We start from the raw sequence: 21,059 nt of genomic DNA on the forward strand, positions 1-21,059 counted from the left end.
TCCGATCAATAATAGAAACCGGAATCTCTTCGTAAGTCAATTTCTCATTTACCTCAATAGTCTCCAACCGGAACAATGAGTGTCGGAATCTCTGTGTATGCGGTCCGCATAACTGTTATGCGATCGCATAATGCACCGCATAACAGTTATGCGGTCGCATAGTCGACCGCATAGCTGCTTCCAGAATGGACCTCTCCTGCTCACTTCTGCGGCCATTATGCGGCCCGTAGAGTGATTATGCGGTCCCGTAATGGACCGCATAAATGCGCTTTTCTGCCAAAAATTTTCCTTTACTTTCTGGTGCATTGTTCAACCCAAAAAGTTCGAGCCGCGAAGAATTTCTACAATCCTCAAACACGTAAGCCTAGTCTGGCACCATGAAACATTATTTTCTTTGCAAATTTTACTGGGCTTTACACTTAAATACTTCGAATTTTTTTTTTCGGGGTGTTACAGACTGGTTGGCAGCTTGCTATGCCACAGTTGATTGCCGAGCAAGGGCAGCCATATTTCATTTTTGGGTGAGCCAGTCCTTGAATGGGTAGGTAATTCAGCGACACCCAGAGGTAGGTTTATTTCCTATCTAACGGCGAGGAAAATGATCGCAAAAGGGTGTATTTATAATATTGTGCGAGTTAGAGATGAAGATGCTGAGATACCTACACTTCAATCTATTCCAGTAGTCAAAGAGTATGCAGATGTGTTTCCAGATGAGCTTCCGAGTATTCCTCCAGAGCGAGAGATTGATTTTAGCATCGATTTACTTCCGGGAACTCAACCAATGTCCATCCCTCCGTATAGAATGGCACCTTCCGAATTGAAGTAGTTGAAGGAGAAGTTAAACGATTTGTCAGAGAAAGGTTTCATCAGACCCAGTACCTCACCTTGGGGTGCACCAGTCCTGTTTGTGCAGAAGAAAGACGGCTCGTGGAGGATGTGTATCGATTATAGGCAGTTGAACACGGTAACTATTAAGAATAAGTATCCACTTCCAAGGATCAATGACTTGTTTGATCAGTTGTAGGGGCCTAGATTCCTTTCAAAGATACATTTGAGGTCGGGATACCACCAGGTCAGAGTTCGGGAGAAAGATATTCTGAAGACAGCCTTTAGGACCCGATATGGCAAAGTCGAGTTCCTTGTCATGTCCTTCGGGTTGACGAATGCACCCGCTATATTTCTGGACTTGATGAATAGCATATTCCAGCCATTTTTAGATCTGTTCATGATAATATTTATTGATGATATTCCGGTTTATTCACGTTCAGAGGATGAGCATGCGTACCACATGCGAACGGTACTTCAAACCCGCCATGATCGTAAGTTGTATGCTAAGTTTTCTAAATGTGAGTTCTGGTTAAAGTCTGTAGCATTATTGGGGCATATTGTATGCTATGAAAGTATAAAGGTAGACACTTAAAAGATTGAGGCCGTGAAATCCTAGACTAGACCTACCACTCCGACAGAGGTTCATAGCTTTCTAGGCTTAGCAGGATACTACCGGAAGTTCGTAGAGGGTTTTTCTTCCCTTTCGGCACCATTGATGAAGTTGACATAGAAAGAAACTAAGTTTCTGTGGACAGAGGCTTGCGAGCGGAGTTTCCAAGAGCTTAAGAATAGGTTGGCCTCAACACCAGTTCTAACACTTCCAGAGGGTCCAGAGGGTTATGCCGTGTATTGTGATGCCTGGGGTGTCGGGTTAGGATGTGTCCTGATGCAACATGGGAAGGTGATTGCGTATGCTTCAAGGTAGTAGAGGAAGCATGAGAGGAATTATCTGACCCATGACCTCGAGTTAGCTGCGATTGTACATGCACTTAAGATGTGGCGGCACTACTTATATGGTGTTCATGTTGATGTATTTACAGATCATAAAAACCAGCAAATATATCTTCAAGCAAAAAGAGTTGAATTTGCGACAGAGGCAATGGCTAGAGTTATTGAAAGATTATGATGTTAACATTCTCTACCATCCAATGAAAGCTAATGTTGTAGTAGATACCTTAAGTCGCCGATCTATGGGTAGCTTAGCACAATTAGCTAGAGAGATTCATCAATTGGCTTGTTTGGGGGTTCGGTTAGTAGATTGTGACTATGGTGGAGTTGTACTCCAAAACACTGCAAAATCATCTCTCATAGTTGAAGTCAAGGAAATGCAGTACGAGGACCTAGAGTTGGTCGAGTTGAGAGAGCGAGTTCTGCAGCAGAAGAAGCCATTGTTAGAGCTCAAGGGAGATGGGTTTCTCAGATATAGGGTTCGTTTGTGTGTTCCAGATGTAGCAGGGCTACGATACAGGATTATATCAGAGGCACATTATTCGTGGTACTCCATTCATCCTGGGTCGATGAAGATGTATCATGACATTAAGGATGTGTATTGGTGGAATGATATAAACAAGAAAATTGCTGAGTTTGTCGCCCGGTGTCCTAGTTGCTAGCAGGTGAAGGTAGAGCATCAGAAGCCCGGAGGGCTAATGCAGACTATAGAGATCCCGGCATTGAAATGGGAGGCGATAAACATGGACTTCATCACAGGTTTGCCTCGTTCTCATCGTAAGTTCGATTCTATATGGGTGATAGTCGATGGACTATTGAAATCAGCCCATTTCCTACTAGTCAGATCTACTTATATAGCCGAAGATTATGCAAAGTTATATATTAAGGAGATAGTGCGGCTACTACCAGTATCTATTATATCTGACCGTGGGGCCCAGTTTACAACACATTTTTGGAGGTCATTTTAGAGAGGTCTAGGGACTCAAGTGAATCTCAGCACAACTTTTCATCCACAAATGGAGGGATAAGCCGAGCGCACAATTCAGACACTCGAGGATATGTTACGAGCATGTGTCTTGGATTTTAAAAGAAGTTGGGATGAACATCCACCTCTTGTCGAGTTTGTATATAATAACAGTTACCACTCTAGTATCCGGATAGCTCCGTACGAGGCTTTGTATGGGCGTAAGTGCAGATCTCCTATAGGGTGGTTTGATGTTGGAGAATCTGGGTTACATGGGCCAGACCTGGTTCAGCAGGTCGTAGAGAAAGTAAAGCTTATCCGGGAGCGATTGTTGACAGCTCAGAGTCGTCATAAGTCATATTCTGACCTGCGGTGATGAGAATTAGAGTTCGGGGTTAATGACTTGGTATTCTTAAAGGTATCACCTTTTACAGGCGTGATGAGGTTTAGCAAGAAAGGCAAGCTTAGCCCACGGTATATTTGTCTTTATAGGATTATTCGAAGAGTGGGGCAAGTAGCTTATGAGTTAGAATTGCCCTCGGAATTGGAGACCGTCCATCCAGTTTTTCACCTATCTATGCTACAGAAGTGCATTGGCGATCCTACCCGAGTGTTGCTCACTGATAATGTACAGATTACGAATGACTTGTCATACGAGAAAGTTCCAGTTGCCATCCTAGGCCGACAAATCCGCAAGCTACGAAATAAGGAGCTAGCCTCCGTGAAAGTTTTATGGAGAAGCAAGAACGTGGATAAGATTACGTGGGAAGCGGAGGAAGAAATGAAGTCTAAATATCCCCACCTATTTCAAACTGAAGATATGGCTCGAGATGGGATGCTACAGCACAGCTCTATTCAGACTAATAGGTCATCAGGTAAGCTCTTATTTTTTAGACTCTCAGTATTTATGATTTACGGCTGTGTGAGGCAAAGTGTTGCTCTTTATAGACATTGGCCATGTGTGGCATGCATAGTATATTTTTTGGCTGCGTACAAGTTGGTTTTAGTCTAGTGTACAGAGGAGACTCTGGCAAAAAGTTTCCAAAGTCTCTAAGAATAAACATTCGAGGACGAATGTTCCCAAGAGGGGAATGATGTTACACCATATATTTTCGTACATAAAAGTATGTCGTAAGCAAACTAATGTAAGACCAAAAATGAGATCATATTTGGAAGTATATAAAGAAAATTATCATGTTACCTCGGAGGTTACAAATGTTGAAGATCATGAACAACAAGTACAAAGAGGGTTGGAAGGTTCAGAAGCTAAAAGAATTGAAGAAAATAATGTTTCGTCGAAAGTCGACAAGTTGGGAATGTTATAACATGTACTTTAAGAGTGAGACTAGGGTGCTTAATATGATAACGAGGTTATGTTATGAGTTATGTTATTCGTATGATAGTCGTGTGTTATTTTTTGAAGTCAAGCGAGTGGTGGACGAAAAGTCGATGAAAGTGATCACATGTTACGTTCATAAGTTTTACTGATACTTTGGGTCAAATGTAACTGCAATTTTCTCCCAATATACTTAGAGTTATGGGGTGATCCACCCATCAAATTGAAGATCTATGAGTCTAGTTTCTAACTCATTGAACTTTTTGTCAATATGACATCGGAGTAGAGACATATATGTGTTTTTATGAGACTGTGCAAGCTGCTAGGTGACAAGTAGGTGTGTCACCTACTTGCTTAAATGAGAGTCCAAAAATGGGCCAGTTTGGATCGTCCAAATAGGCCTTTTAAAGGCCTATTTACTTCATATATTAGATGTATAATAGGGCATAATAACCAGACATAAGCTCCACAAAAATCCTCCCAAATATTGCCCACAAACGCTAATTGATTTTCTCTCCCTTTCAAGTTCTAATTGGAGGTAAAACCTAGAGTTTGAAGAACCAAGATAGGAGCTGAGTTATCCAACAAATAAGGTAAGTTTACTGCTCTATTTCATCCATTTTTGTCTGCTGTAAATACATGTTAAGTCGTTCTATATTTGTAAGAACTCACGGGATGGTGATCGGAAGCCGTGAGTTCGAGTTATTCACTTGTAGCGCACTGTTTTGTGTTATTGTTGGGCTGCATGTTTTACTACTATTTTGTGGTGTTTTGGAGGCGGAATGGTGTGGAGAAATACCACATAAATGCAGGGTGGTGGGCTGGTCGTTCGTCGTCACATTTTCAGGCTGTTTGACACTACTACAGTGATCGTTTTGTGTATGAAGAGATTGGGGTGTGTTGGGCTGTTTTGTAGTATTTTGTGGTGTATATAAGGTTGGAAAATAATGTATATATGTTGTTATCATTGTGTTCTTGTGTTGTTGGTGTTATCTTGAATTTGGAGTAAGTAAGGATTATAGGGGAGATGCTGCCTGTTTTAATACAAAATAAGCTTGTCGTTCGTTATGCGATAGTTGTACCTTTTGTAACTTAATGATAGTATTATTATCGTTGTTGTAGATTAAGGTGCGAAGAGGCAAGTTCAACTTGGTGATTGGAAAGATTGTGATAAGGTATGTTAAGGCTAAGCACTTCCTTCATTTTGGTATGATCTCGTAACTATATATGTTTGATAATGAGGTATAAAGAGTAGTTCATACTCCCGAATTTATATACATTATCCTGGTCTCATATGTTACAGTATTCTCCCTTATCGGGACTTTATATTCAATTGAGTATTGTCTTCTTCCAGTCAATAGAGCAGAGGGTCTATATATATACAGTATTACAGTATTTTCACCACCATCGAGATATAATCGGTGGGCAGGCCCCTATTGGGCAACCTCTGATCTGATGGTAAGTTATATACTGAGCCTACTGTGGCCGAGCACCTATGAGCGAGCACGAGATGGCCGAGATACAGTGCCTACTATGGCCAAGCACCTCTGGGCGAGCTTACTACGGCTGAGCAGTTACACGTACCGCGCCTTATAGGGACGGACATTTATTTTACTTACTACTATATTGAAGGAGTTGAGTCAGTATCAGCAGGTAAGTATATCTCTAGATCATCTTTGACTCCCAGTTACTTTCAATTATTATATTATTAGTTCAGTTTCAGCTTTCAGTTATTTTATTGCCTTACATACTCGGTACATTATTTCGTACTGACGTCCCTTTTCTGGGGACGCTGCATTTCATGTGTGCAGGTTCAGATAGACAGACGGGTAGACCTCCTCAGTAGGTGTTGCCCGAGTTCAGCCTAATTGGTAAGCTCTACGTCCTTCGGAGTTGCCGGGTCTAGGGTTTTGTGTACATATTATATATATATGTTATGGGTAGGTCGGGGCCCTGATCCGATCAAAGTACATCCATCAGTAGAGGCTTGTAAACATATCTTGTCAGTTAGTGCAGCATGTTGGGCTTGTAGGCTTTATATGTATATTTTGTTGATTTGTCAACTGTAGTAGTTATGACGTCCTTGTCGGCCCATCTTTATATTGGTGTTTAGTCAAAGCTAGTTTCCGTTCTATTTTATATTCTGCTTTTCAAATTGTCTTGCAATATGGCCCCATGGCCAAAGTATGACATTGTATGTTCAGAGTCCCTCAGTCGCACATTGGTATGCTATGTTAAGTGAGGCACCGGGTGCCGGTCTCGCCTCCAGTTCGGGGCGTGACAAAGAATTAGTTTGTTTTATTCTCCAAGTGTGAATTTTGGTTCAACTGATGTCGTTCTTAGGTCATATGGTATCTAGTGATAGGATCAAGATGGAGCTGAAGAAGATTGAGGCAGTTTAAAGTTGGCCCAGTCCTTCTACCGCTACTGAGATCAGGAGCCTTTTGGGTTTGGTTGGTTACTACCACCACTTTGTAGAGGGATTCTTATCTATTTCTACTCTATTGACTAAGTTGACTCGCAAGGGAGCTCCTTTCAGGTGGTCGGATGATTGTGTGGAGAGCTTTCAAAAGCTCAAGACTGCTTTGGCTACAGCTCCAGTGTTGGTTTTTCCTTTAGGATCGGGGTCATATACTGTATATTGTGAGTCTTTGCAAGTTGGCATTGGGTATGTTTTGATGTATGATGGTAGGGTGATTGCCTATGCATTGTGCCAATTGAAGCCCCATGAGAAGAACTATCCAGTATATGATTTGGAGTTAGCAGCAATTGTGCGTGCGCTAAAGATTTGAAGGCATTACTTATATAGTGTGTCTTGTGAGGTGTATACGGATCATCGGAGTCTCCAACATCTATTTAAATGGAAAGATTTGAATTTGAGGCAACAGAGATGGTTGGAGCTGTTGAAGGATTATGATATCACTATTCTTTATCATTCAAGGAAGGCCAATGTGGTAGTAGACGACTTTTGTAGAAAGGCAGATAGTATGGGGAGTTTAGCATTTATTCCAGTTAGGGAGAGGACTTTGGCTATGGATGTTCAGGCTTTGGCCAACACATTCGTGAGATTGGATATGTCGGAGCCTAGAAGAGTTCTTGCTTGTGTTGTATCTCAATCATCCTTTTTTGAATGCATTAAGGTCATTAATATGATGATCCCAATTCGCTTATCCTTAAGGATAGGGTGCATCGAGGTAGTGCTAAGGAGGTGGCTATTGGTGATGACAGTGTATTGAGGCTTCAAGGTCGGATTTGTGTTCCTGATATGGATGGGTTGAGGGAGTTAATTCTAGAGGAGGCAAATAGTTCATTGTATTCTATTCACCCAGGTGCTATGAAGATGTATCAAGACTTGAAGCAGCATTATTGGTTGCGCGGGATGAAGAAATACATTGTTGGGCATGTTGCATGGTGTCTAAATTGTCAGCAAGTCAAGTATGAACATCAAAGACTAGGTGGTTTTCTTCGGAAGATTGAGATACTGTAGTGGAAGTGGGAATGCATCACTATGGACTTTTTGGTAGGGTTGCCACGGACATTGAGGAGATTTGACATTGTGTAAGTCATTGTGGACAGATGGACCAAGTCTGCACATTTCATTCCAATCATGACTGATAGCATCAAGGACAAGGATAGAGTTTTGGAAGCTCCAAGGCCATTTACAAGATCTCAAGCTAAAGAGTTGCACTCTAAGGTTGCTGGACTTCAATGGCAAATAAAGAAGCTTTTAATTGTAGAGGAAGAGCTCAAGCCCAAAGTAGATGAATTATCCAAGTTTTACAATTATTTGGTGATCCAAATTGAAGTCCAAGAGGAGGAAGATTGGGCCACCAAATCAGCCCTTGAAGTCCACCAAAGGGGCTCAAAATGAGCTTAAAAGAGGTCCAAAGGGGGTGTTTCAAAGGGAGCCCAATTGGAGTCCAAATCAATGGCCCAAACTAGTAGTTTTAAGGTCCAAATCTGCCCCAAAGGGATTTGGCCGCCCCCACCTAATTGTAATGACTTTTCTTACTCCTTAGCAATCACCCTACCTAATTGTAATGACTTTTTATGCCTTAGCAATCACCCTACCTAATTTTAAGGACTTTTTGTGCCTTAGTACTCCTATAAATAAGGAGTTCTTCTCATTCATTGAGACACTTCATTATTGATTAAGTATATCATACTTTGAGAGTTCTTTTGAACCTTTGTTACTTGTGCTTTGAGATTTATCTTTCAACCTTTACTAGTTCATAGTTCAAGGTAGTAAGATTACTTCTCTATTGTGATATCTTTGATTTCTTTGTGGTATTCTTAGAAGGCGATTAATACTAGTTATTAATTGTTGTCTCAAGTTACTCATAAAGCGGTCAAGATCCGAATCTATTGTTTTGATTTGCTTTTAAGTAAAGGCGTTTGATTTCTTCAATAAATCAAGACGTTGTTGCTTTGATCTTGTCAAGGCTATAGAACTTGCGTTCTTGGAAGTTCTTGGAATTCATTCCTTGAATTTTCCCATATCCTTTATTTTCTGCCCTTTAGTTCTAGTTGTTCAATTCCTTATTGTTATTGCTTCCGCATTTACTTTTCAAATTCTTACTCTTGTTTGGATTCCCGACCTTGTCGTTATCAAGTGGTATCAGAGCGGTTCTATCAAGGTTTCGTTCTTGATAATTCTGGGAATTTCTTGAATACTAAGAGTGAAAAAAAAAAAGTAACGAATAAAAAAAACAAACAAACAAAAAAAAAACGAAAATCAATTTTTTTTTAAAAAAAACATTGCTTGCTCTCTAGGAACTTTCTTTTGTATCTAATTTGTTTCCAAAAACTATCAAAGGAAACAAGAAGAGGGGATCCCAGATTTCAAAGATAAGACAAAAATTCAATTTTTCTTACCTTTCTAATCTAAATATATAATCATTTCTTTTTTGTTCGTGTCTTGTTTCAACCGAGCCTAATAGTTCTAGGATTTGGTTCTTCTTTCATTTGATCCCCCAAAATCTATATTTTACTACTAAGAACTTTATACGAGTTGGGTTTAACTATAAATCTACAAAGTGAAAGTTCAAAGGTTATTTCTAGAGAGAAAAAAAAAAGGCAAAGTGTGTGTGAGAACAATTGAGAAAAAAATCAATTTTCTGATATAGTTTTTTAAGATATCACATACAGGTAGTGATGATGAACGAAGGGTTCTCCAAGAAGCCAAAATCAAAGCAAGAAATGATTTTACCTTGCAAGCTATGCATCAACAATTCGAAAGGTGGAATTTGCAACTCCAAGAGATGAGGGACACCATTGCTGAGCAAAATGATACAATAGCTGAACTTAGAAGGGAAAATAATGTTAGGCCCCAAGCTAGGAGAAATGTACCCCTTGCTCCCATTGTAAATCAAGAAAACCCAATAGATGATTTTAATGATATCGATTTTGATAGGGTGGGAAGAGATAGGAGGGGACAAAGAGGTAGAGTAGAAGATGATAATATAAGTAGTATAAAGATGAAGATGCCATCTTTCAAGGGAATAAGGGATCCAGACTTGTACCTTGATTGGGAGAGAAAGGTTGAAGCCATATTTGACTGCCACAACTACTCTGAGGGTAAGAAGGTTAAACTTGCTATTGTTGAGTTTTCTGACTATGCTGCTATTTGGTGGAAAAAGCTTACTAGGGACAGATTGCAAGAAGGACAAGCACCAATTGCTACTTGGGCTGAGATGAAGAGGGTGATGAGAAAGAGATTCATACCATCACACTTTCAAAGAGAGCTACAACAACGCCTTCAAACATTGAAGCAAGGGTCCATGTTTGTGGATGAGTACTTTAATGCTATGGATATGGTTATGATCCAAGCTAATTGTATGGAGGAAGGAGAGGCTACAATGGCTAGGTTTTTAAATGGTTTAAATAAGGAAATAACTGATGTAGTAGAATTACAACAATATGTAATAATAGATGAGTTAGTTGATTTGTCTGTAAAGGTAGAAAATCAAAATAAAAGAAAGCAAGCTAGCTCATGGAAAGGTCGGTCAAACACCATCTCCAAGAAGCCATGGTCGAATCAAGAGATGAAGAGTTCTTCTAGACCTCAATAAGACAAGGATAAAGGTAAATTTGAGAACAAAGATGGAGGTAAAACCTTTAACTCTAAACCTTTTACACCTTCTAGTTCTATTCAGTGTCATAAATGTAAAGGAAGGGGGCATATGATGCATGAATGTCCAAGTAGAAGAAACATCATTCTTAGAGAAGATGGAGGATATGAGAGTGAAAAAAGTGAGGGAGAAGAAGAGGGAGATGTGAGTAATGATGATGATATAGAACTACCTAATGATGGCATGATTGGGGTAGTTAGGAGGATTATGACTATCAATTTGGGAAGCAATAGTGAAGAACAAAGGGAGAATATATTCCATACTAGGTGTGGGATAAAGGGGAAAACTTGTTCTATGATCATTGATAGTGGTAGTTGTGATAATGTGGTGAGTTCATACTTTGTGGAAAAATTGGGACTTGCATGCATGAAACACCCTACTCCCTATAGACTCCAATGGTTAAATGATAGTGGTGAACTAAAGGTAAACAAACAATGCATGATTTTATTCAATGTTGGTAGATATGAGGATGATATTCTTTGTGACATAGTCCCTATGCAAGCTTGTCATATCTTACTGGGTCGTCCTTGGCTAGGAATGTTTTTCATGATGGAAGGAAGAATATATATTCTCTTGAGCTAAATGGCAGGAAATTTACTCTTGCACCTTTATCTCCTTCTCAAGTGTTTGAAGATCAAAAGAGATTAAGGGAAACAATGGGAAAACCAAGGGGAGGGATAAAAAGTAAGCTTGAGGAAAAAGAAAAGAAAGGAGGCCAAGAGTTGGAAAAAAAGAGAGATGGCCGAGAGAAAGAGAGAGAGGGCAACAATTTGAGAGAAGAGATAAAAAGGGGCTTGAATGATAAAATAGAAAGTCTTGGTGAGAGGAAAGAGGCTAAGGAAATAAAAAAAGAGAGTTTTTATATAAAAGCCAAAGAGTGTTTAAATGCAAGAAAAGAGGGGTTGCCCATAATACTACTTACTTACAAAGAAGTTTTGATTAATTCTGAGTTACTAACTTCTTCTTTGCCAAGTAGTATTTCTTCTCTTTTGCAGGATTTTGAAGATGTCTTTCCTAAAGATATTCCTAATGGATTGCCACCTTTACGTGGCATTGAGCATCAAATTGATTTTGTGCCTGGATCACAAATCCCAAATAGGCCTGCTTATAGGAGTAATCCAGAAGAGACAAAAGAGCTTCAAAGGCAAGTTGAGGAGCTGCTTGAGAAAGGTTTTGTGAGAGAGAGCATGAGCCCTTGCTCTGTTCCCGTCCTATTGGTACCCAAAAAGGATGGAACTTGGAGGATGTGCGTGGATTGTAGAACAATCAACAAGATAACAGTAAAGTATCGCCATCCTATTCCTCGTCTTGATGACATGTTGGATCAATTACATGGATCCAAAATCTTTTCTAAAATTGATCTAAAAAGTGGTTACCATCAGATTCGAATGAATCCTGGAGATGAATGGAAAACTGCTTTTAAGACCAAATATGGGCTTTATGAGTGGTTAGTTATGCCTTTTGGCTTGACTAATACACCTAGCACTTTCATGAGATTAATGAATCATATCTTTAAGGATTTTCATGGAAAATTTGTTGTGGTGTACTTCGATGATATCTTGATATTTTCTAACACTTTAGAAGAGCATGTAGAACACCTAAAACAAGTTTTTGAAGTTCTTAGAAAGCAACTCTTATTTGCTAATCTTAAAAAGTGTACTTTTTGTGTGGATCGTGTGATTTTTTTGGGTTTTGTGGTTAGTTCTAAAGGAGTTGAGGTTGATGAAGAGAAAATTAAAGCAATAAAAGAATGGCCAAAACCTAAGAGTGTAACTGAAGTTAGGAGCTTTCATGGACTTGCTAGTTTTTATAGGAGGTTTGTGAGAGACTTTAGCACCATTGCTTCTCCTTTAACTGAAGTTATTAAAAAGGATAAGATTTTTACATGGGGAAAAGAACAAGAAGATGCTTTTAATTTGTTGAAAGAAAAGTTATGTTCTGCTCCATTGTTACAATTGCCTGATTTTTCTAAATCTTTTAAAATTGAATGTGATGCTTCTGGCAAAGGAATAGGTGTTGTTTTGATGCAAGATTCTAAACCTATTGCCTACTTTAGTGAGAAGTTGAGTGGAGCCACATTGAACTATTCCACTTATGACAAAGAGCTATATGCTTTGGTAAGAGCTTTAGCCACATGGCAACATTACTTGTGGCCAAGAGAGTTTGTCATTAAAACTGACCATGAATCCTTGAAATACTTGAAGAGTCAAGGTAAGCTTAGTAGAAGGCATGCTAAGTGGGTTGAATTCATTAAAACTTTTCCTTATGTAATTTCTTACAAACAAGGGAAAAAGAATGTTGTTGCGGATGCACTTTCAAGAAGGTATGTCATAGTTTCTACCCTGACTTCTAAATTGATGGGTTTTGATCAAATCAAGGGACTTTATGCTAATGATGTTGATTTTGGAAAGATTTTTGCAGATTGTAAGTTGGGTCCTTTTGAGAGGTTTAACCTCCAAGATGGGTTTCTCTTTAAGTAAAATAAGTTGTGTATCCCTAATTGCTCTTTACGTGAAGTATTTGTAAGGGAAGCACATTGTGGAGGGCTTATGGGTCACTTTGGAGTCCCAAAGACGCTAGACATACTTGCTGAAAATTTCTTTTGGCCTGGAATGAGAAAAGATGTTGAAAGAATATGTGCACAGTGTTTGGAATGTAAACAAGCTAAATCTAAAGTGTTACCACATGGTCTTTACACGCCACTACCTGTTCCTACTTCACCTTGGATTGATATTTCTATGGATTTTGTGTTAGGTTTGCCTAGAACAAAGTATGGTAAGGATAATATATATGTTGTGGTAGATAGGTTCTCCAAAATGGCTCGTTTTATTCCTTGTTTAAAGACTAATGATTCTTCACATGTTGCTGATCTTTTTGTAAAAGAAGTTGTCAAATTGCATGGTATACCTAGAACTATTGTTAGTGATAGGGATGCTATGTTTTTGAGCCACTTTTGGCGTGTGTTTTGGGGGAAGTTAGGCACTAAATTGTTGTTTTCTACTTCTTGTCACCCACAAACTGATGGACAAACTGAAGTAGTTAATAGAACCTTAGGAAACATGTTGAGGGCTGTTTTGAAAGGTAAATTAACTTCTTGGGAGGCTCACTTACCTATGATTGAATTTGCTTACAATAGAACAATCCATTCTTCTACAGGTATGTCTCCTTTTGAGATTGTTTATGGTTTTAATCCCTTCACTCCCCTTGATTTATTACCATTACCTACTAATGATATTGTTAATCTTGATGGTAGGACAAAGGCTGAGATGATGAAAAAAATTCATGAACAAACAAGGCTTGCAATTGAGAAGAAAAATGAGCAAACTGCCTTGAGAAAGAATAAGGGTCGAAAACAAGTAATTTTTAAAACTGGAGATTTAGTTTGGGTTCACTTTAGAAAGGAGAGATTTCCCTCCAAAAGGAAGTCAAAGTTGCACCCTAGAGGAGATGGCCCATTTCAAGTCCTTGAAAGGATTGGAGACAATGCTTACAAGCTAGACCTACCTGGTGAGTTCCAAGTAAGTGCTACATTCAATGTTGCTGACTTGTCTTTGTTTGATGTAGGATCGAATTCGGGGACGAATTCTTTTCAAGAAGAGGGGAATGATAGCATCAAGGACAGGAATAGAGTTTTGGAAGCTCCAAGGCCATTTACAAGATCTCAAGCTAAAGAGTTGCACTCTAAGGTTGTTGGACTTCAATGGCAAATAAAGAAGCTTTTAATTGTAGAGGAAGAGCTCAAGCCCAAAGTAGATGAATTATCCAAGTTTTACAATTATTTGGTGATCCAAATTGAAGTCCAAGAGGAGGAAGATTGGGCCACCAAATCAGCCCTTGAAGTCCACCAAAGGGGCTCAAAATGAGCTTAAAAGAGGTCCAAAGGGGGTGTTTCAAAGGGAGCCCAATTGGAGTCCAAATCAATGGCCCAAACTAGTAGTTTTAAGGTCCAAATATGCCCCAAAGGGATTTGGCCGCCCCCCACCTAATTGTAATGACTTTTCTTACTCCTTAACAATCACCCTACCTAATTGTAATGACTTTTTATGCCTTAGCAACCACCCTACCTAATTTTAAGGACTTTTTGTGCCTTAGTACTCCTATAAATAAGGAGTTCTTGTCATTCATTGAGACACTTCATTATTGATTAAGTATATCATACTTTGAGAGTTCTTTTGAACCTTTGTTACTTGTGCTTTGAGATTTATCTTTCAACCTTTACTAGTTCATAGTTCAAGGTAGTAAGATTACTTCTCTATTGTGATATCTTTGATTTCTTTGTGGTATTCTTAGAAGGCGATTAATACTAGTTATTAATTGTTGTCTCAAGTTACTCGTAAAGCGGTCAAGATCCGAATCTATTGTTTTGATTTGCTTTTAAGTAAAGGCGTTTGATTTCTTCAATAAATCAAGACGTTGTTGCTTTGATCTTGTCAAGGCTATAGAACTTGCGTTCTTGGAAGTTCTTGGAATTCATTCCTTGAATTTTCCCATATCCTTTATTTTCTGCCCTTTAGTTCTAGTTGTTCAATTCCTTATTGTTATTGCTTCCGCATTTACTTTTCAAATTCTTACTCTAGTTTGGATTCCCGACCTTGTCGTTATCAATGACTTTCTACACTGTGGAGCAGTTGGCTAAGATATACATCAGGGAGATTGTCCGCTTGCATGGTGTGCCTGTTTCTATCATCTCGGATCGCGGAGCTTAGTTTACTTTGCATTTTTTTAGAGTGATTTAGCGTGAGTTGGGCACGCAGGTTGAGTTAAGCACTTTATTTTACCCTCAAATGAATGGGCAGTTTGAACAGACTATTCAAATTTTGGAGGATATGTTGAGAGCTTGTGTCATAGATTTTGGAGGCTAGTGGGATCAGTTTCTTTCATTAGCTGAGTTTGCATACAACAACATCTATCAGTCGAGCACACATATGGCTCCGTATGAGGTATTATATGGGAGGTGATGTCGTTCTCTGATTGGTTGGTTTGAGCCGAGTAGATGTCACGCCCTAAACTCGGGGAGCGCGACCGGCGCTCAACCGAGAGAACCCGGCCGAGCAAGCCTATTAGATTTCCTTCTACCCAAACTCATCCATGAATAAAGAGGATATGTATAGCTAAAAATCCTCTTTCAAAATAGAATACCCATATAAGAAAAGGCAACACATATAAACACCAAGTCACCATCCACAATATCCAAATGTCCAGTTAAAAACATAATAATTTTCAAAATACGAACTTCATATAAACTTTTTGGTTGGGAGATCATTAGCACCGATATATCACCGTCTGTGTTAGCACGGGATTCGATCACGCCCGGTCGGCTAGGCCATCTCCCCACGAACAATGTGGTTTGATATGTGATGCGAAAGAAAGTTGTTACCAAAAGTAGTACCACCAAATGCGCAATATGGTGTCTGATCTCCACCCGATCAGCTAGGCCGCCTTATCACATATGCCGTGTGGGTTGACTTTTCCAATCCACAAAGGTTCCAGTTTCATCCCATTTAAGGGGAATAATATCACAATTTCCCAAAGGTTCCAATTTTATCCTAAATAAGGGGAATAATCCCAATCCACCCCTACACCGGCACGTGTAGTTTTAGGTGTAGGCCTTATGACCCACCCTTCTTCGGTTTTGTTAATGATGCTCCCAAAAACATTTTTTATTTGATTTGCACACAGAGGTAACATAAATACAATTGTTCTCACCTCAACATCTTTCACATTGTATAAGTTCTCATTAGTATTTCCAGTCATTCATAACGACAATATTTCCTTGGCTCATTTGGCCATTCACAAGATTCGTTATTCCTGGCACAATGGCCGTATTTTATATTCCACGCTATCACCTCTTTCAATTTCAAAGATCGCCATCAAATATCAACATATAGAATATTTTAGAAATCATATACTTCAAATCCATTTGAAATGGGAACTTCAAACACAGATGGTTTCTTCCCAAAGAATGAGGCATACCAACCAACAATAGAAACACACATGAAAAATCATAAACAATCAATACACCATTTACTCTTGCAATACTCTTCCCCAGAAATGACAATGTACAATTTCAACACATGAGTATATAGAACTCGAATCACACTGGATATATTTATAAAGCAAAGCATTAGTTAAAGCAGCCACTAATGGGCATAAATTGAGTACAAAAGCTCTTAGGTAAATTCTATTTTCCAAATCGCTTATAACACAGTTAAGTCGATGCTCATTTCATATTCTTTATCGCATCCTCTCAAATCATTTGCACTACTAGTCATAATCATAACTTAAATTCATGGCACTTTGGCCACACACTATATCCCCAATTCAATTATTTCATTTCCTACCACCTTTATAGATTATCAACAATAAGACATTTCCAACTCAAGACTTTAGGTACACATATGAGCAATTAAGAGTCTTAAGAATATTGAGATTTTCTCACACAATTTGGCATCATAACCTTCATTTGGAACACGACTCCAAGACATTGTATTTTAATACGCAAACCATACTTTGAACAACTATCTTTTGACATAAGGCTCATTCGGAATAGCCAAGTTTATAGGGAATAACCCAGAATATAGAAGTTAGGAATCTTGAGCCAATCAAACTTGATCTTACGGAACATTATGGAATTCGATTTTAAGAGAGAAAGTTTAGCCAACATACCTTGATGGAGCCCTTTAGCGATATTAAAACCACCCACTACTCTTACAACTTCAATCTACATCAACATAATTCAATTGGACAAATATCAGTAAATATTTCAAAGTTTTTGGTCATTTTGGCATTTTATCAAACACCTAGAGTGCATAACATTCAATTACCTCTAGTAATGGTGTTTCTTCATCCAACAATACCTCCTTACCACCAACAAGAGATACTACGACATCTTTTGTCCACTAATTACCTTCTTAGCACCATTATAATCATCAATGAACTCACATCTACCAAATTTTACTAATTAACTCATTACAAAATCTCTACCATACCCAATAATCTAGTTTAAGTATTTATGATTTCCAATCACTATCTCATAAGTGCTAGTACTTATTCCTTGCTCATTTATTCACTAGCAATCCATGCATGTAGGTTTAAGGGTGAAAGATTACCTCTTGTAGACCAAATCTTGAAAGTCAACTTTTGGGGTTTTCTTGAGATTTTGAAGAAATCCTATGGAATCCAATACAAAACCTTATTTTAACTAGTGAATGAGAAGTGAAATCTTCATAAAAATACACTTAAAAACTCACCTTAGTTGTGTATTGGAAGCCTTGGCCGGATGGGTGGTGGAGAGAAAACCCTAGTCTTGAAGAAATGACTTAGCCCCTCTCTCTACCTGTTGTTGGGGTTATTCAATGGGCTCCTACGTGCGCGGCCACGCCCCAGGCAAGTGGCCGCGCATCTGGACACGCACCTGAGGCAGAAACTCTCAAATATACGCGGCCGCGCATCTGGCCGCGAATATGACACAGGTCTAGTAAAATGGCCATAACTTTCTCTATGCATATCCAAATGATGATCGGTTTGATGCGTTGGAAACTAGATCAAAGGGCTTTAATTTGATACGTAGATAACCACCTAAGTCATTATATTGAGGGAGTTATATTCATTTGAAGTCGGGTCTTGTGCCAATTGAAACATCCTTTCCACTTAATGTGTCCAACTTGTTCCACACAAGTTCTTGCCATTCCCAAAACTCCTTAGTATATTTCAACACACCTTAAACATACATTATCAATTCAACATGATGTGGATCTATCCCATAGGTCTCCTATAATACTCAAATACGTTATTCCCAAATACCATTGGCGCACATTAAAATCTTAAATCATTTGAATTTTTTTTTTTATGGGGCCTTACATTCTCCCCCACTTAGGATCATTCGTCCTCGAATAAGGAGTAGAATGTGGCCCGGACCTAAACACTTAACATAACTCGACTCTTCTTTCAAATATTTCAATCCCCCAAATTTGACTAACTCTAAAACTTTTTAGAAATTTCAGCAGTATCTTCCCTGTAATTAGGCCTAACCACCTGCCAGAGAATCACCAAAACTATCCTAACAACATATCCATAACTCAACAAAGCATCACAGTATATTTCAACAACACTGATCTCAACATTAAGGGAATTACATTAACAGAAGTGGTATCTAGACATGAGTTGCACATATTTAAATCATAATATATAACAAGTACCCTTTTGAATCACAACCATTTGGTTATACAAGCATATGAGAATACATCCTTTACTTTAAAAGAGGCAGATCTCAATTTTCGGACTTATCTAACAGCGATGACCACTAGGTACTTCTTATAAGCAAATTACCCATTAACTTCACCTTCAGTAGTTTCCACATGAACGATAGGCAAAGGATTTCCAACAACCTTCTGGAATCTAGATACATGATGCATTGGGTGCATGGAGGACAACAATGGGAAAACATCATATTCATAGTTTGACCTATTTCCTTCAATATTCCATAAGGCCTAATGTGACGACACATACTTTACCTTCTTTAACAATTCACCCAATATATTCATAGAGAAAATCTTGGGAATAACCCGTTCCCTTTCTTCAACTCTAAATCCCTACACCGAACACCCAGACTAAGCCATTGGCGACCTCCAACAATTACTCTAAGATGTGTTAGCTTGAATATTATCATAAAATTTCTTATCCAATATATTTGATCACGGGATGACGCTTCTTCTTTGATATGTGACATATAGGAGGTATAATCGAAAGGATAAAGACATTAGCGTCAGTTATTCTTGGAAGACTATGAGTCATGAAAAGGACAACAACAATTGTTTCGTACCATATGTGCCTTGTTCGGCAATAGTATGCCTCAAAGAGAAATGGCCAAGTACATGACACCAGTCGTCTCCTGGTGTGTAGGGAAAATTAGTTCAACTCTAAATGAGAATATTTTGGCACCCCGAATGTGATATGGGTTTCAAAATGCATGAAATTGCATTACACTCTTAACATTAACTGACACAAGGAATCTATGTCACAAGCTCATGGGGATGAAAAAGAAGTTGAACACGTGAGATTATTATCATTCTCACAACTTAATCTTTGCCAATAGTTGATCCTATATGAGAGGACTAGAGATATGACGAATTTGTCTTTCAAATCAATATATTCATAATATGTGCTCTTATGTTACTAAACATTGAAAAGGATTCATGATAATATTCACAAAGGAGTAAAGTGATTGTTCAAACCATATGAGTCACGTGCACAGAAAGAGACTAGCTCAAGAAAGATCTCGGCACTAGGCTGCCTTACATTGGATTTGATACCATATAGGCAAATTTAATGATTGTGCATGCATAAGCACAAGTGAGCAGATGTTATCCATTCGAATCAAAAGGTTCTGTAAAATTTCATCAGGTATAGTCCTTTGTTGAGAATTTAGGGAAGCAAGTGGGAAATATTAACTTAGGTTTATAACTCATTCCAAGGAAATCATTATAAAACCCAATTCCTCAAGAGGTTGTAAATAAGAGAATTTGTGATAGAGTGGTTTCATGAATAATGCGTCTCGTTTAGAAAGTAAGTACATGCAATGTTTTGTGATTCAGCGTCTTGGTAAGACCGTGTTTATAAAGGCTCTTCAATATGGATGTACATATACAACAAGGAAAAATTATGTGTGTTCATAATGATGTACTAATGGACGACTTACTTGATGACTTTAGATTGACAGGGCAGTACCTTAATTGATGCCCCTCTACTCCACATCCAAAACATACATTAGTACCATAGTGACGTAGCCCCGAATGACAACTCATACACTTCACACAGCGAGGATGGGGTCCGCTAAACTGACTCGCCCCACTTACCTGATATTTACCCTTTTTGCATACATCATAAGCATCCCCCTTATCCTTCCTCCAGGACCCGTGATAGGATTAACAATATCTATAATAGCTCGTTGTATAGGCTTTTTGGAATTGCCCCAATCTACCACCCCCAACACACTTCTGAGCATACTCACAACATGACGTAAAAATATTCCCGCTCACATATCGGGCAGACCGGGATGGGTGTATCCAACCTAAGAGCATTTGTTCTTCTTGTGCCCCCTCTTTCCACAACCATAACATATTTTAAGAATCATCCAACATAAACCCGAGTGGCTCTTCTTTTATACCAAACAATTTGGCTTATTGATGCCAATAATCCTCTTTCATTTCTTAGGTGATCTCACCACATATTCCGGTGATGCGCGGTAACATTAATAAGAACAAGGACACTTTCCCTAGCAACTCGTTCTTTCATTCCCTCCTTGTTGCTTCGAACTCGTGGGTTATTCATATGGAAAATGAGACATGACGAGAAATTTAGCTTCCTATCTTGAGCTCTATTGCACGATCTGGAGTATCAAAGAAGTGTGAAATTCCTAAATGTCCAAGTAGCCTCCTCGTTATAGATGTGCTTGATAACACACATTAATAAGAAGGACTCTACTAGACACAGCTCCGAGACATCCTAGGACACTTTAAAAACTTAGCCTCTCATACCAAGTTTGTCACGCCCCAAACTCGGGGAGCGCGGCCGGCGCTCAACCGAGAGAACCCGGCCGAGCAAGCCTATTAGATTTTCTTATACCCAAACTCATCCATGAATAAAGAGGATACGTACTCCATTAATCAAACACTGAAAAGATTTTATTAACAACTTCCTTTTCATTCCCATTAGCAACTTCATTCATAATTTCCAAAATATTACGAGTTTATAGAGTTAATGAAAAACATGATTTCCAAAAAACAACATTTCTAATTTAATTCCCAACATCAACCCCAACCCACAACCCATTTACGAAGCCTCTAAGTACAAT

This window comes from Nicotiana tabacum, chromosome 12, assembly GCF_000715075.1.
Source record: "Nicotiana tabacum cultivar K326 chromosome 12, ASM71507v2, whole genome shotgun sequence".
In the NCBI taxonomy this organism is placed as follows: Eukaryota; Viridiplantae; Streptophyta; class Magnoliopsida; order Solanales; family Solanaceae; genus Nicotiana; species Nicotiana tabacum.